The following is an 18,979-nucleotide window of genomic DNA, read 5'->3' on the forward strand; positions in this document are numbered from 1 at the left end:
CGGGAGAGTGCGGATGACCCTGCAGCACCGATTGACCAAACTGTAGGTCCTCATCGGCCAAGGTGTCAAACTTGTAAAACTTAGCAAACGTGTTTACCCCTGACCAAGTAGCTGCTCGGCAAAGTTGCAATGCCGAGACCCCCCGGGCAGCCGCCCAGGATGAGCCCACCTTTCTAGTAGAATCGGCATTCACCGAATTCGGTATCGGCAATCCTGCCGTGGAATGAGCGTGCTGAATCGTACCTCTGATCCAGCGCGCAATAGTCTGCTTAGAAGCAGGACACCCAATCTTGTTGGGAGCATATAGGACAAACAGAGCCTCCGTTTTCCGTATCCGAGCCGTTCTTGCGACATAGATTCTCAAAGCCCTGACCACATCCAGAGACTTTTAAGCAGCAAAGGTGTCAGTAGCCGCTGGCACCACAATAGGCTGGTTTATATGGAAAGAAGAAACCACCTTTGGAAGAAATTGCTGACGAGTTCTTAACTCAGCCCTATCTTCATTGAAAACCAAGTAAGGGCTCTTGTGAGACAAGGCCCCTAACTCAGACACCCTTCTTGCGGATGCCAAGGCCAACAGCATGACCACTTTCCAAGTGAGAAATTTCAACTCTATCTCCTGGAGAGGTTCAAACCAATCCGATTGAAGGGGTGCTATTCATGTGACCGGCGGTCGGGAGACCGACAGTCACATGACCTCCTCCACCATCCCGACCGCTCACTATCCCGATGGTCGGCATGCCAACCAAGAGGGATCTATTCCCACTCGTGGGTGTCCTCGACACCCATAGAGTGGGAATAGAACCCGTGGCGACCGCAGGTCGCCACCGAGCCCGCAGCGTGGCGAGCGCTGCGAGCGCTGCGAGCTCGCAAAGGGCTTGCTGCACTCGCCCCTCCCCGCTGGGATCCCGGCGTCGGTATGCTGCCGGGATCCCGGCGCCGGTAAGCTGACCGGCGGTCTCCTGACCGCCGGTCAGCCGTACTACACCCGATTGAAGGAACTGCAACACCACGTTTAGATCCCATGGTGCCACAGGAGGCAGAAGGCAGAAATGGAGGTTGGATGTTGTAATACCCCTTTCACGAATGTCTGAACTTCTGGAAGGGAGGCCAATTGTTTCTGAAAGAAAACAGACAAGGCCGAAATCTGGACCTTGATTGAACCCAAATCGTAGGCCCGCATCCACACCCGCCTGGAGAAAATGGAGAAAACGTCCTAACTGAAACTCTTCCGTTGGAGTCTTCTTGTTTTCACACCAAGACACATATTTTCTCCAAATACGGTGGTAATGTTTAGACGTTACTCCTTTCCTGGCCTGAATAAGAGTGGGAATGACTTCTTTGGGAATACCCTTTCGGGCTAGGATCCGGCGCTCAACAGCCATGCCGTCAAACGTAGCCGCGGTAAGTCTTGATGCATCCACGGCCCTAGCAGTAGCAGGTCCTCGCGAAGAGGAAGAGTCCGAGGATCTTCTATCAGCAACTCCTGAAGATCTGGATACCAAGCCCTCCTTGGCCAGTCAGGGGCAATGAGGATCGCTCGAACTCCCGTTCTTCTTATGATTTTGAGAACTTTTGGTATCAGTGGAAGTGGAGGAAAAACATACACCGACCGAAACACCCACTGGGTCACCAGTGCATCCACTGCTGTTGCTTGAGGGTCTCTTGACCTGGAACAATATCTCTGAAGCTTCTTCTTGCGATGCCATCATGTCTATTTGAGGAATTCCCCAAAGACTTGTCAACTCTGCGTAGACTTCTTGGTGGAGGCCCCATTCTCCTGGATGGAGATCGTGTCTGCTGAGGAAGTCAGCTTCCCAGTTGTCCACTCCCGGAATGAAAATTGCCGACAGAGCTTTTGCATGTCTTTCTGCCCAGAGGAGGATCTTGGACACCTCTGCCATTGCCGCTCTGCTTTTCGTTCCGTCCTGACGGTTTATGTACGCGACTGCTGTTACATTGTCCGACTGGATCTGTACGGGTTGATCTTGAAGAAGATGCACCGCTTGTAGAAGGCCATTGTAAATGGCTCTCAACTCCAGAACGTTTATATGAAGACAAGTTTCTTGACTTGACCATCTTCCTTGGAAGCTCTCCCCCTGTGTGACAGCTCCCCAGCCTCGGAGACTTGCATCCGTGGTCACCAGGATCCAGTCTTGAATCCCGAACCTGCGTCCCTCTAGGAGCTGAGAACTGTGTAGCCACCACAGGAGCGAAATTCTGGCTTTGGATGACAGGACTATCCTCTGATGCATGTGTAGATGGGATCCGGACCACTTGTCCAATAGGTCCCACTGGAATACTCTGGCATGGAATCGGCCAAACTGTATGGCCTCGTAGGCCGCTACCATCTTTCCCAACAACCGAATGCATTGATGAATCAACACTTTTGTTGGTTTCAGAATCTGTTTGACCATTCTCTGGATTTCCAGAGCCTTTTCTACTGGAAGAAATACCCTCTGTACTTCTGTGTCCAGTATCATCCCCAGAAACGATAATCTTGTCGTCGATTCCAATTGTGACTTTGGAAAATTTATGATCCAACCGTGATGTTGAAATACTGTCAGGGAGAGTGCAATATTCTGCACCAACTTTTCCCTGGACCTCGCTTTTATCAGGAGATCGTCCAGGTAAGGAATTATATTGCCTCCTTGTTGTCGAAGGAGGACCATCATCTCCGCCATCACCTTGGTGAACACCCTCGGTGCTGTGGAAAATCCGAACGGCAACGTCTGAAATTGATAATGACAATCCTGCACTGCGAATCTCAGATAAACTTGATGCAGAGGATAAATGGGAACATGTAAGTAGGCATCCTTTATGTCCACTGACACCATGAATTCCCCCTCCTCCAGACTGGAAATCACTGCCCTCAGAGATTCCATCTTGAACTTGAACCTTTGCAGGTAGAGATTCAGATTTTTCAGGTTTAGAATTGGTCTGACCGAGCCGTCCGGCTTCGGAACTACAAATAGGCTTGAATAAAACCCTTTTCCTTGTTGTAACAAGGGAACCAGGACAATGACTTGTTCCTGACACAATTTTTGTATTGCTGCTGCTACCACTTCCCTGTCCGGTACAGAAGCTGGTAAGGCCAATTTGAAAAATCAGCATGGGGGAATGTCTTGAAACTCCAGTTTGTACCCTAGGGACACTATGTGTACGACCCACGGGTCTAGGCCAGATTGAACCCATACATGACTGAAAAGTTTCAGACGTGCCCCCACCTGAGCGGACTCCCGCAAGGGAGCCCCAGCGTCATGCTGCAGGTTTGGCAGAAGCAGAGGTTGATTTCTGCTCCTGTGATCCTGGAGACACTGTGGGCTTTTTTCCTTTTCCCCTTCCTCTACCCGCAAAGAAAGGGGAACCTTTACCCTTTTTGTATCTATTGGGCCGAAAGGACTGCATCTGAGAGTGATGTGTCTTTTTCGCCGGTGCAGGAGCATAAGGCAAGAATGTCGACTTACCTGCGGTAGCCGCAGAAACTAAGGCATCCAGCCCATCTCCAAACAAGGCCTCACCTTTGTACGAGAGAGCCTCCATATTCCTTTTGGAATCTGCGTCAGCATTCTATTGGCGAATCCACAACACCCTCCGTGCTGAGATTGCCATGGTAGCGGCTTTTAATCCCAAGAGACCAATATCTTTCATGGCTTCTAGCATATACGCAGCAGCATCTTTGATATGACCTAAAGTTAGGAGTATCTCGTCTCTATCTATTGTGTCAATTTCTGATGACAAGTTTTCTGACCACTTTTCAATAGCATTACTCACCCACGCACAGGCCTGAGTAATGTCCCATTGGCCACATAAATAGATTTCAACGTATTCTCTAACTTGCGGTCTGCCGGCTCTTTTAGTGAAGCCATCCCAGGCGCAGGGAGAATCACCTTTTTGGTTAACCGTGACAAGGCACTGTCTAAAACAGGGGGTGACTCCCACCTTTTCCTGTCCTCTGCAGGGAAAGGGTACGCTACCTGAATTCTTTTTGGAATCTGAAACTTCTTTTCAGGGTTTACCCAGGCTCCCTCAAATAAACTGTTCAGTTCATGAGATGGAGGGAAAGTTACATTAAGTTTCTTTTCTTTATAAAAGGCTTATTCTCCTGTGATAAAGGAGGTGGCTCCGTAACTTCTAAGACTGCCTTTATAGCCACAATCATGTATTGAATGTTTTTCACTAATTTTTGATCTATTCCCCTGGAATCACTAGTGTCGACATAGGAATCAGAGTCCGTGTCGGTATCAGTTTGTACTATTTGTGCAAATAACCTTTTATGTGACCCAGAGGAATCCCCTGTGGATGAAAAAGCAGAACTACTAAAAATCACATCTTCCATGGATTTTCTCCAGGTTTCTGTATGAGACTCAGACTTATCCAATCTCTTACTGATATGATTCATACTATTACGTAATTCTTTCTCCCATTCAGGCTCATGGTGTGCCGGCAGCGCCACCACATTACAACTCTGTGTCCCTAAAATGGCTCCCTCAGGGGAAGAGCTGTCACACACGTGCACAATCACACCACAGACACTCCGGGGCTTATAGGGGACAGACCCACAGTAAAATCTGTCAGAGGGACACAGAAAGGAATTGACAGTCCACAACTCAGCAACTAAAGAAAAAATCTGTGTCGTGTACTTTGTACACAGAGACAAAAAAATCCCTGTGTCGCGTACTTTGTACACAGAGACTTTCCGCGCTATATATATTGCCATAGTTATAGTACCACAATATACACCCCCCCCCCCCCCTTTTTAGCACCCTGATAGTTGATTCAGAAGTGGAGAGGAGGAGCAGCGTTTCTTCCCCTGCTGTGTGCTGGAAGAAAATGGCGCTGAGCAGTGTGCTGGCTGCCTGAGGAAGAAGCCCCGCCCCTGCAATGGCGCGTTTTTCCTCATCTATTGAACTAGATATTTATACTGGCGGGGTGTAGGACTGTGCCACAGCATCAACTGTGCCACAGCATCATATGCCACCTTTTGCCATTGAGAGTAGGTTTCATGCTGCCCAGGCTATGAAGGGGCCCATGATCGGCAGCATATTGCAAGCCAGCCAGTTACTATAATATAATGAGTCACAATGACTCACACGGACAGTACAGCAGAAGAGGGGACCCCTCCCCTTGGCTGCTATGATTGGTCAGCATCTGGTATTCCCTCCCCACCCGCTTTTTCTATGTATTTTATATGGATCTAGTTTTTTCAATGTATATAATATGGTTGCAATTCTTTCACTGTATATACTATTAATCTGGCATTTTTAATGTATTTAGCGTTTCTTATGTATACTATATGGACAAAAGTATGTGGACGCCTGACTATTACACAAACGGGGACTATAATGACATTGTATTCAAATACATATACAGTACTTTAATATGGAGTTGGTCCCCCCTTTTGCAGCTATAAAAGCTTCCATTCTTCTTGGAAGGCTTGGCACAAGATTTTGGAGTGTTTCTTTGGGAATTTGTGCCCATTCATTTTGCAGAGCATTTATGCGGTTAGGCACTGATGTTGGACGAGAAGGCCTGGCTCACAATCTCCATTCCAGTTCATTTCAAAGGTGCTCGATGGGGTTGAGGTCAGGGCTCTGTAAGGGCCAGTCAAGTTCTTCCACACTGAACCGATCAAATCATGTCTTTATAGTCCTTGCTTTGTGCACTGGGGCACAGTTATTTTGGAATAGCAAAGGGTCTTCCCCAAACTGTTGCCACAAAGTTGGAAGCATAGCATTGTCAAAAATGTCTTGGTATGCTGCAGCATTAAGATTGCCCTACACTGGAGATAAGAGACCTAGCCCAAACGCTGAAAAATATCCCCATACCATTATCCCTCCTCCACCAAACTCCTTAGTCGGCAAAATGCAGACAGGTGGGAAATGTTCTCCCGGCATCCGCCAAACTTACCCATCTGAATGCCAAACAAAGAATTGTGATTAGTCACTCCCCAGCTCCACAGTCCAGTGTCGGTGGTCTTTACACCACTCCATCTGATGCTTGGCATTGGGCTTGGTGATGCGAGGCTTGCATGCAGCTACTCGGCCATGGAAACCCATTCCATTAAACTCCCGCCACACAGTCTTTGTGCTTACATTAATGCCAGTGGAAGTTCGGAACTCTTCAGCTATGGAATCAGCAGAGCGTTGGCGACTTTTACGCACCATGCGCCTTAGCAGTCGTTGACCTCACTCTGTGATTTTACATGTACTTCCACGTCGTGGCTGAGCTGCTGTTGTTCCTATATGTTGTCACTTTCTAATAATATCACTTACAAGTTACCGTGGAATATCCAGCAGGGATGACATTTCACAAATCGTCTTATTGCAAAGGTGGAATCCTATCACAGTACCATGCTTGAAGTCACTGAGCTCTTCAGAATGAACCACTTTGTATCACAAACGTTTGCAAATGGAGACTGCATGGCTAGGTGCTTGATTTTATACACCTGTGGCAATGGGTCTGATTGAAACGCCTGAAATCAATAATTAACAGTTGTGGCCAAATGCTTTTGTCCATATACAGTAGTAAATGTAGAATGGATATGGCTGGCTTCAGGTTGTGTGTATGTGTGTGTGGATATGGAGTTTGAATTTTGCTTGTCTGGGTCTATGTTAATTTAGTGTAGATACTGCTTTTCTCAAATTACACACCCATTGATACCCCACACCTGCTGAGACCAGGCTTACCCGTTCACACCCTACCGTGGCCCGGGTTGGAGCCATGTTCAACCCTGGTTGCTACCTGAGTTGAAATACCGGGTCACTCAACCCAGATTATTTCAACTGGACCCTTTCAGACTACACAGCAACCCAGGTTCACGTACAATTGCCTGGGTTTGTGCTGGAGATCTGAAAGGGGTATAAGTCGCTCCTGCTCTTTCACTGGGGAACTAACATCACAATCTCTTGACCGTCCCTAGCAGAAAACCCAGGGAGGGAGCCACCCTGCCCGTCAGCCAGCCCAGCACAACTGAGCCAGTCACGTGCTGCAGCATAGTGTAATAGAATAGAAATGGTCCATTAAAAATGTGTCGATCTTTAAAAACAGACGAATATTAGGATTAGCAGAAATAGATACATGACTGCATTTGGCCCTCACAATGAAGCATGGAATAACAGAAAAAGAAAACTTATGACATAGGTGGCTTTTGTTTTATTGAGTGAATATTACATTTACTTTGTATAGGGAACATTTGTGATGTGTGGTTATACCACCTCTTATATTACGTGTGTGTGTGTGTGTGTGTGTGTGTGTGTGTGTGTGTGTGTGTGTGTGTGTGTGTGTGTGTGTGTGTGTGTGCGTGTCTGATTCATCAGTATTATAGATGGGTCCTCATACATCATTGCTTGCTGTCAAGCCAAACAGCCCATATCGGTGCGCCAGATCCTGTGACAGTCTGCTAGTGTCGGGCATCTAAGTCACATGGAGAGATGTACAAAGCCTTGGACAGTGATAAAGTGGAGAGAGATAAACTACCAACGAATCAGCCCCTAACTGCAAAACATAGCCTGTGACATGACAGTAAAGAGCTGATTGGCTTGTAATTTATCCCTCTCCACTTTATCATTCTCCAAGGATTTGTACATCTGCCCCACATCTAGGACACACCAGGAGACTGTGCTGATTAATTTAATATGTGACACTTGTATATATGTGTGTCTCTGAATCTGTATATGAAGTAATACAAGGCAGCAGCCGAAGCGTTTTTCCACACCAAGATTGCTTTTTGGTCAAACACAGAAAGACAAATTAATCAGCTCAGTCTTCTGTTGTGTCCTGGACGCATTGCGTAGCGACTGCATTTTCTGCAAAAAAAAAAAAGACACAAACGGTAGCAGGACTCACTCATGGCAGGCATCTTGCACTGCGACGCAGAATGAGGCTGGATGTATGAGGACACATCTGTACTTTGAGGTAAATGTGCTTAGTGATAATGTCGGTATTATCTTAGACCGCAAAGCTATACCCCTTTGTACACTATTACCGTTGAGCCGCTATGGCCGCTAGACCACGTGCACGTGCTACGCACTTTGTACGCTATTTGCGTACAGAGTCCTGCACGTGGTACGCACTTGGCGTACGCACGCTGAGCTGAGTGTACGGAGTACACACAGCGAGCGCACACACAATTGATAACCTTTAAACTTTGTTAATGATACAATGTAATGATATGCTTATACTTTAAACCTTTAGCAGCAAAGTACTGCAACGATGTTATACCTTTAAACCTTAAGTAGCGCTGGCGATACAAAGTACCCGCAGTGCGTACACCTTATCAATGCTATACACCTTATACAAGTAAATCTACTTTAAAGCCCATGCAGGAAAGTGAAAACACAACACTGTTTGTAGTTGAAACCACAGGGTTCTAAGGCCACCGTGGATTGATTCCAAAAGATAAAACAATACAATTTATACACTACAGGCTAACAAGTAAATCTAAACAGAATAATGGCTCCAGAGAATGTACGTACGTGAGTATATTCGCAAGCGCAACCCGAATCCGGTCCTCCGCTGGTCATACAGATAGCGTTTAGAGTCTTCTGACTGGCCAGGCAACAATGGTCCTTATATACACAACATGCATACACAATACAATGGTCACTGTAATCTCATTGTTCATTGGACACAGAGATATGTCTCCACATTACAGTAAAGGTCATAGGTGGATTTGAAAAGGTAGGAGATGTCTTTTCCAACTGCTCTTGTGGGTGGTATCCTCTGGATTCCCGCCGCATATGTAATTTACAGTAAATACAGTTAATGTTCATAATCTACTTTTGCACATAACTATACGCAGGAACAAGCGATCTTTCTCTAACTAACACCGGAATGTTACCCTCAAAATACCCTACAGCTGGATACTAGACATCACCTTCCAACCTTTATCTGACCCTTCCTATCATGCAAAGGCAAATCTCTCTGTCCAGGAACTGTTTAAACTAATAATACTTGCTGACATGGTCTAGGGGAACTATATCTAAAATATACGCTATATGGGTTAAATATGCAATGTTCTAATAACACGCTACACGCTCACAAACTCCGCCGGAGCGATCCTACGCAAATTGCGGATATGTGCACGCACGGCGGACTGAGTGCACGAGCAGCGGGCATGTGCATGGGGTTAGCACAAGGCATATGCATTATGATATTTTTCGACTTTGACAGTAGCCTGTGATAACATTAACTGTACACTTAGGAGTTTTGGGGCATATTTATTAACTATGTCCCAACTGCAAGTATTAAGCTATTTTTTTTTAATCACGGCATGTGAGCGAGCGACATGCCCCCCCAACCCTTATCATTTTATAAGTTCCCACCTACCCTCCCACTGTCACATATGACCCACTTTCATCCAAACTGCTCATCTCTAAAATAAAGGATAGCTAGTGCTATCATTAGTACTGTAACCTGTATAATATTGGTAATGTATAGGATGGGGATGTTTAGGTTGGGTGCATATTTATCAAAGTATGATAAAATGTTGGTGGGCAGTGGTTTTAGATTACACTAATTGGGAACACATGCATTGTATCTTTATTTAGGTCTCACTGTATAGGCTGATTGCATATATCTAAAACTGCTTTCACATCATATTACGTGGGTCGCACCCGGTACTTGTGCATGGGCCCTTCCCGGGTGGGACCTGCTTGAGACCCCTTTCAGACTGGTGGCACCAATACAGCATATTGCCGGGTTGGTGACATGTCCAGAGGTGGCGCCTGGAGATCAGATCATCGCCAAGAGCCGCCTCTCCCTATAGTGTGAAGGGGTCCAGGGTAACATCAACCCAGCAATCTGAAGATTTCACTGGCAAATGCTTTTAATTGTACTTTCAGTTTTTAGATTGCACAGCTGTACCAAATCAATTTTGCCTTGATACACCTTAAAAGTCCTGTCTGAATTACCCTTACTTTTTTGCCCTCACATCCTCTCATTTCTTCCAGTTAGAATCAATTTCTGCACTTTTATTTCACTTCAAACTAAATTTACTGCCATTGCCCTTACACTGATACCAACACTGTACTCTCACCTGCATTTCTGCAAATCTACTGTTATGTTTCTCCTATAGCCTTCACTCCTATTTTCATATTTCCTCCCCCTATTTACCTACTACACACTATGGGGGTAATTCAGATCTGATTGCTGCTGTGCGCTTTCGCACAGCGGGTGTTCAGGTCCTAACTGCACATGCGTACGCACCGCAATGCACACGTGCGTCGGACAACAATAACAACGGGCATCGCTGGTCAGCGACAGGATGGTGTGAAAAATCCGAACGCACGGGGCGTTTCGCAAGGGGATTGACAGGAAGGGGCCGTTTGTCGGTGGCAACTGAGCGTTTACAGGGTGTGTCCGGAAAACATAGATGTGCCCAAGCGTTTTCAGGGAGGGTGTCTGACGTCAGCTCCGGCCCCGATCAGCCTGTTATCATCGCACTGAAGGAGTAAGTCCTGGGTTGTGCACAAACTGCACAAAGTAGATTTCCGCAGCTCGGCGTACACATTGGATCGAACACTTGCACGGTAAATTTACACTCCCGCTGCGGGCGGCGGCTATCTGATCGCAGGAAAGCAATATTAGCAGCCCAGCGATCAGATCTAAATTACCCCCTACACCTTCTCCTCTCTTCTCTCCTCTGTCTCCTGTCCACTCCTCTGCTTCCCTTCCCCAACTTTCATTCACCTCTGCCCCACCATAGTCCTACTACACCACCACTCAGCCCTGCTCCCTCCTTCCTCTCCCTGTCATGTCACATCACCTATATCCTACATCACACTGAACTCCCTCTACGCCCATCTCCTGCAGTTTCCCTTCCTATCTCAGGCACCCGCACCATCACTACTCTCTTATCATTCCTGACCTCCAAGGGAATCTCACCTAAATGCTTCAGTAACTGTGATAATCACATACTCATCTCTCCCACAAACTCTCTCCGTCTCTCCTGTGCCCTCTGGAATGCCAGCTCTTTCTGTGACATATTGGTCCCCACCCATTTCATTTTCATCTCGTTTTCCCTGAATCTCCTAGCCATTACAGAAATCTGGATTTCCTCTTCGGAGGTCGATGTGGTGGTGGTGTTGGGGTCTTTCTATCCTCCAGTTACTCCTACCAACTCATACCACCAGAACATTACATTCTCTACATTTGAGGTCTATGCTATACTTCTCTTCCAACCTGTTCACCTTTGAGTAGATGTCATTTACCATCCCCCTGGCATTCCTAACTAATTCCTCTATCACTTTGCTTCCTGGCTCACTCACTTCCTCTCCTCAGACATTCCCTTCCTTATCCTAAGTGATTTCAACATCACAATCGATATCCTCCCAGAATCCTCAGCCTCTTAACCTCACATCATTGCTTGGTCTCTCCCAGTGGTCCTCCTCACCCTCCCACTCACTAGATCTGGTCTTCACTCACCGTTGTGATATTTCTGACTTTTCCAACTCCCCATTCCCATACTCTGACCATCACCAGCTCTCTTAACTTAGCACTCTCTTCTTCTCACCTCTACCTCCTAAGGCTACAATTACTAAGCGTAACATTGAGGCCATCTTCACCGTTTCCTTATCCTCCCTGCTTGACACGTCTCTCTCCTATTCGCTCTCTCTTGTGTCCTGAACAAGCCACTTCCCTATACAAAGTATCCCTTACTTCTGCTGGACTCTGTTGCTCTAGCAACCACTATTCACCATTGCAGATCAACACCTCAACCCTGGTATTCCAAATTCAACAGATATCTGCAACAATGTTCACGTACCGCCGAGCAACAGTGGAGGAAATCACGCTCTAAAGTGGACTTCCTCCATTTCTGTTCTCCTCCTGCAGTGCTGTCCTTTCCATCTCTAAACAGTCATACTTAAAGAACCTCATTTCCTCCCAATCTTTGAACCCCCAGCATCTCTTTGCCACTGTCATCTCCCTCCTCTGTGCAGCCCCAACTCAACTCCCTTCTTCACTCTCTGCCCTTGACTTTGCCACCTACTTCACATCCAAAATGGACTACATACGTCATCGAAACACAACCCGCCCCCTCCTTTCCCTGACCACACCTCCACATCCATCTCACCAACTCTGCTCTCTTTTTATCCTGTATCTGGAGATGGGGTAATGGCCCTCATCCATTCCTCATCACTAGAGCCTATCCCCTCCTACTTCCTCCTCTACCTCTCTACTTCTGTCTGTTCCTATCTTGCCCACCCACTCTATCACTTCCTATCATTAGCCACTGTCCCTTCTGCCTTCAAGCATGCCCTATACTTAAAAAGACTACTCTTGATCCTAACACTCTCTCAACTTACCGACTGATCTCTCTCCTCCCCTTTGCCTCCATACTCCTTCAGCGTATTGTCTACAACTGCCTTACTGGCTTTCTTTCCTCACACTCCCTGCTTGACCAATTTCAGTCTGGCTTCCATCCTCTCCACTCCACTGAACTGCCCTCTTAAAAGTCTACAATGACCTCCATGCTTCCAAATCTAAGGGTCACTACTCTCTGCTTATTCTCCTTGACCTCTCTGCTGCTTTTGACACTGCGGATCCACCATCTCCTCCTGCAAATCCTTCACTGCATTAGTCTGCATTATACTGCCCTCTCCTGGCTGTCCTCCTACCTCATGGACCACTCCTTTTCTGTCTCCTCTAATGACTCTTACTCTCTTGCACTTCCCATAACCATATATATCCCACAAGGTTCTGTTCTTGGACCTCTCCTTTTCTCTCGATACGTCCTCTTTAGGTGAGCTCATTTACTTTTTTGACTTCCTATATCATGTATATGCTAGTGACCAGATCTACCTTTTCTCCCCTGACCTCTTCACCTCTCTCCTCACTCGTATTTCCAACTGTCTCTCGACTATCTCTTCTTGGATGCCCAGCACTTTCTTAAATTTAATATGTTTAGGACTGAGATGATCATCTTCCCACCTGCCTGCAAAACCTCACCTCCCACAATTTCACTCTCTATTGATAGCACAACTATCTTCTTTAGCCCTCAAGTATGTTGTTTGGAGTTATCCTTGATTCCTCCATCTCCATCATCTCCTTCAAACTATACACTCAGTACCTCTCGCAGCACTGCCATTTCCATCTCAAAAATATTCCAGCATCAGACCCTTTCTCACACTGGACGCTACTAATACCCTCATCCACTCACTGGTCATCTCCAGATTGGACTACTGCATACCCTCCAACTGTACCTTTTTGGCAGGTACAGTACCTTTTTTCTAAGGTCTGTACCGATTTTTGAATCTCCAAATTTCCATTGAAAATCCTTTACTAATTTGTACTGGTTTTTATGTGTAAAATGTTGGAGGCTATGCTACTGTAATCTCCTATCTGGCCTTGCTGACATACACCTCTCTAAACTGTAATCTATCCTTGATGTTGCTGCCTGGCTCATTTTCCTCTCCAAGTGTACTACTGTATATCCACCTCAATTCTCTTACTAGCTCTTCACTGAATCCCCTTCTGTATCCAATTCCTGCAATGACTGGTCTTCTTTCACGCATTAAAGACAAAAGACACAACAGATTTAGGATCCTTCCTAACATCCGCAATGCTTCTCACACTCATACCTCAGGTCACACAGCCTACAATGATACTCTTTTCATACTCGGTTAGCTCCTTCCGGCAAGGCATTTAGTTAGCAAATGATCTAATCAGTGCCCCACAACCTGTTTTATACCTTCATGAACGCGCGTCTGCTGCAAGAGCACACAATTTCGCATGGTTAAGGGTATCCAATCACTTTTGTCCACATAGTATAGAATAACCAAAAGAGGAAAAATGGTACAAAATAGTATACAGTAGGCTAAAGCATGTGAAATAGAACTGTAACATGTGACTGCTTCCCTATCTTTGCATATAATAAGTCAGACATTGCTCTTTTCCTAAAGCCCTGTTCCTTACCACACACAATTACCCCAGTATATTTTACCGCATTTAACCACTAAATCTTAGCCATTTATAGCTTTTATTTAATGGGCAAATGTCTTTTCAGAAGGTTCCCATTTGTTACTATATAAACTAAAACGAATTCCCCCTAATGTGTGTATTATATATGCACAATAGACTCCTTTGGTTAATTGTTCTTATTTTAGGTATATTCAATGTCTTCGTGAGTTGGATTGACCTATTTACATACCTCCCAACAAGTGTCTCGCGGTGAGGGCGGGGGGGCAGTTGGGAGGCCCCTGTCACTCACTGCTCTACTTAGCAGAGCAGCGGTGAATAGACGCTGCGCGCATGTGCACAGTGTCTATTCACGGGTGGCAGAGGGAGAGAGGGCATGCCAGCAGCTCTCAGAGCGCTGGGCATGCCCCCTTAGTGACGAAAATGGGGGGCATAGCTCGCAATCGCAGCACTCCTGTGAAGCCACACCCCCTTTAGAATAGGCCATGCCCCATTATGAGCACTGATTTGCGACGCTATTGTCCTAACCACTGCTTCTTATGTGTTGGGAGGTATGTATTTATATAGAGTTTTCCCGCTTCACAATGACACAATTGTTTCATTTTGTCTCTCTGCTTGTTCATCCATTAACAAAATTTTTGTTCCCTCTTTTCCCTCTTAGTCTACACAACAACTGCTGCTCTTTGGCATGTATTGGTAAGTATAGCCAAGTATAGGTAAGTATTGAGCTCCGTCATATTATCTATTAGTACACTTCTTAATGCCCTGAGGGAAGGGTGATCCTGAAGCCATGGTTTCTATTGGAGCCCTTCCCTGCAATGGCTAATGCGATCAATTTATTTCTGGGATCAGACCCTGGCTGCTCTGCTTCACATGCGCAATCATCAGACTGTTTGTATGAGTGGACAGTATCCCAAGGATCCCTCTCTTGAGAAGTTTTGTACAATGTAGCCCGTAGGCTACCATGGCGAACGCCATTTAATAATGACATTAACTGCCTAGGCCAAGCTCAGGAATGCTATGCATTCGGAGCTTGGTCAATTTTGCAGATTAGCAACTACCAAAGAAACCTATGGTGGCTGCTTTTGCAATCGAAATAGGAGGAACGCAGCAGACATCTCCACTATCTGTGGCAGTCCCCAATACATACATTTCAGAGGTATTTAATATTTGCGGGTAGCCACCAAAAATGACTTACTACACACACAATGGGATCCTTTTTCCAAGCGCTCAAAGATAAACTGCAGCTGTGTTCTTCCAAGGAACGTTGATCAGCCAATCAACACCATACCAAATGGAAAGAAAAAAAGGGACCTTAAAAGACTCCACAGCGCTGTCTTTAGCCAACTTTATAATGAATATAGGGCCTAATTCTGAGTTGATTGCAGCAGCAAATTTGTTAGCAGTTGGGCAAAACCATGTGCACTGCAGGGGGGACAGATATAACATGTGCAGAGAGATTTGGGTGGGGTGTATTCACACTGAAATCTAACTTGCAGTGTAAAAATAAAGTAGTCAGTATTTACCCTGCACAGAAACAATATAACCCACCCATATATAACTCTCTCTGCAAATGTTATATCTGCAACCCCCCTGCAGTGCACATGGTTTTGCCCAATTGCCAACAAACTTGCTGCTGCGATCAACTCAGAATTACCCTCATGGACCGTCTTCTTACGCTTATTATATATAAGTACTTTCACCTCCGACAGTAACATTCATATATTATATGCAGTCCAGTCGTAACATAAGATAAAAAGCAATACGTTTATTAAAAATATAATAAAAAAACTATAGTCCTCTTTGTTATAATCTGACATAACCGACTCCCAGCTCTATCCTCACATGAAAAGTGACCAAATCCACCTTCTGCCGCCAACCCATTTCTACCCAATCAGGGTCTTTGTCAAGGCATCAAAGACAAAGACCCTGATTGGGTAGAAATGCGTTGGCGGTAGAATGTGGATTTGGTCACTTTTCATGTGAGGATAGAGCTGGGAGTCTGTTATAGCAGACGGAGTGAACAGTGGGAGGACCAGCGGCATAGGAGTCTAACATGGGACAGAGTACCTGAGGACGGCCAGCGGTAAAGAAAGCCCTTACGTGCATAGCCCCGGGTAATGAGATTCTCGGTGGAGGGGAAATGCTGCGTTTGCAATTGGCGTCTGGGAGGTCCGGTGAGAGAATTATTTTTTAACTAAAAGCCGAACTATGAAACCTGCTGAAGTCTGTGCTGATTATAACAAAGAGGACTATAGTTTTTTTATTACATTTTTAATAAACGTATTGCTTTTTATCTTATATTACGACTGGACTGCATATAATATATGGATGTGACTGCAGGAGTTGAAAGTACTTATATATATAATAAGGATAAGAACACGGTCTATATTCGTTATAAAGTTGGCTAAAGACAGCGCTGTGGAGTCTTTTAAGGTCCCTTTTTTTTTCTCACCAAAAATGATTGTTCTTGAGGATATCTCACAAATATTTTTGTTAAATATTAGTTAGAATAATTTTTTTAGATTTTAACATATAATTGTTTTTTGTATTCATTGACTGCTACTTTCACAGGGTCCACAAATTATTACTGATATGACTGTTACTGTACTGTTCTGCTGGTGCACTTGACCTGCTGTATAAAAGCTAGACACACAGTCATATACTATATACATTACTCAGGGGTAGATGTATCAAGCCGTGGAGAGCGAAAAAGTGGAAATGTCAGCTTGCAGCTTGTAACTGTTATTTAATTAGCACAGTATTTGAAATTTCACTAATACCCCTTTCACATCGCACAAATAACCCGGTATCGACCCGCTATATTGCCGTGTCGACACGGGTCACTTTGCGATGTGAAAGGGGCCATGGAGAATTCCTGGATCTCCTGACCCGGTAATTCAACCTGGCTAATAAGAAGGGTTATTCCCGGGTTGAATACCGGGTCAGTGGCAGTGTGAATGGGTTCCCGGGTCGATGCGACCCAGGACCCATCACTATATAGGGAGAGGCAATGCGGAGATGAGCTCATCTCCCAGCGCCGCCACTATGGCAACCCGACCAAGAATATTGCCGAACCGGGAAGCCTGCCGAAGCCTGCTGTTGGGGTCTAATGCCGGATCCTACCCGGGAAAGACCCGTTTCCAATTCCCGGGTGGGATCCAACATTGGAGATGTGAAAGGGGTATAGAAGGTGGTTGGTTGGTTTGGGCAACTACTCAACTTTATCTCTCACCGAGGCTTGATACATCTCCAGGACAATGTTATATCCTCCTTTCACTTAATTAGCAAATTAATTGGTAAATGTATTAAATCCTTTGTTATGGGGGAGAAGTGGTATTAGCGCACATTATGTGCACTCGTACCGCTTTTCCCCCATGTAGGACACTGGTGGTGTGGGCTCAGTGACGGGGGCGCTTTGGCGCTGCTATCTAAAAGATAGCACGCCGATATCCAGGGCAATGTATGAATGGTCAGCAGCGTTGACTATTCCGACACCTGCAGCTATCGATATCGACAGCTGCAGGTGGCGCTGCCCTATCTCCACAGCAGGGACAGACCTGTTCCTGGCTGTGGAGGCATCAAGACTCCGGGCTGCGCAGGAGATTCTGAGTGATTTGCGAGATCTCGTGCATGCGCAGTTGAGCTGGCCGGGCTGGGAGACACGCACATCAGTACTGGGCTAATGAGCAGTGTGCTCTGCAGGGATTGCCGGAGAGGGGTGTTTACACTACCCCACGCTGGCAGACAAGGTATTAGTACATCTGGTCATAGTAGCTTCCTGCTTGGCCTCGGTAATGAGGCGAAGCAGGAAGTGTTATAGCGGCACAATGCATGCTGCTATAATACAATCTTTTATAGGCAATGTCTTTGAAATAGGGTAAGAAATTCACAATATAAAAATGTGTTTTGCTATTTGGATCACTGTTCTATGGAAGGACACACAACCTTATTCTCCCAGCTACAGAACATGATTAGTCCTCCTCCTCTGAGGTGGCAGTGAATAGGCCTCGTCTTATGTTATATTTTTGGGCTTACTTCATCCAATGTACTGTAATAAAAACGGTCATCGGTGGTGCCTCTATGGGTTTAGCGGTAAGCATGGTGAGGGTGCCATGCTCCATAGGAGCTCTGACCACAATCTACTCTGTTTATCACTGGCCCAGTGATTTTCAGTTCAGGGAGGGCTGTGTTGTGCCTGCCCTGCGTCTGTGCACTGTAGAGTGGCACAGAGGGTGCCATTCAGCTCCTCCCTCAACACTGCCTGTATTAGCTGATGGCCTGCCTGCTGACACTACCGGTGGGCAGCAGTGAGAGACCAATATGCATGAAATTCAGACAGGCACAGTCATACCAGCTGCTGAACTAAGCTCTTGGTGGCTGGCCCCTCCCTCTAGACCGGCATCAATACATAGTATGCTGGTTGGAAGATTTTCCCACCTCTTTGTTCCTGCTTCCCACTGTGCACTGCTGTAATAAAAGGGCCCTATCCGGGCCCGGTGTGTGACGGTGCAGATGAACTATGCCTTTGTGGTTACAGGTAAGCTGTTCCAGTTTACATTAACGTCATCAGCACAGTTGCTAAATGAAAAAGCCCACTGTGACACCTGAATTAGGGAACGGGAGTGCACACTAGTAGCTGGTGTGACACCCTCTCTCATCTGATGGCCTGTTAAGTGATACAATATCACACTATAAGAAGGAACTGTAGAAATGATAGACATTTTTTTTTCTTTGATCAACCTAATTTGTGTCAGTCTCTGTGGACAGCACTCACCAATGGTGTGTTTCCAAGCACAGGTGAGCGGTTACTGTGGTGATTGTAGTTTTGATAGTGGCCCTTTCTCAATACGCCTGTAAATGTGAGTGTAAATTCCCAGCAGTATTGCTATTACTGATATACTGATGCAGATACTGTACATCTGACTACATACATCTTTGTTATACACCATGTCACTTAAATCTTCTAACTTGCCAGTCATCCCTCTGAACTGCAGACACACACAATACATTTGTGCCTGCCAACATTATCTGTATACAGTCTGACTGAGCAGAGAAT

At 45.8% G+C, this 18,979-nt stretch overlaps 1 protein-coding gene across 1 annotated transcript in view; it reads right to left on the minus strand.

Annotated features, from left to right (window-relative positions):
- Window positions 1–18,979, minus strand: part of CFAP74 (cilia and flagella associated protein 74) — a 741,155-nt gene that overhangs the window by 385,628 nt on the left and 336,548 nt on the right. The gene's annotated exons all lie outside the window — the stretch shown is intronic.

Source organism: Pseudophryne corroboree, chromosome 10 (assembly GCF_028390025.1).
Source record: "Pseudophryne corroboree isolate aPseCor3 chromosome 10, aPseCor3.hap2, whole genome shotgun sequence".
NCBI classification, from domain to species: Eukaryota; Metazoa; Chordata; class Amphibia; order Anura; family Myobatrachidae; genus Pseudophryne; species Pseudophryne corroboree.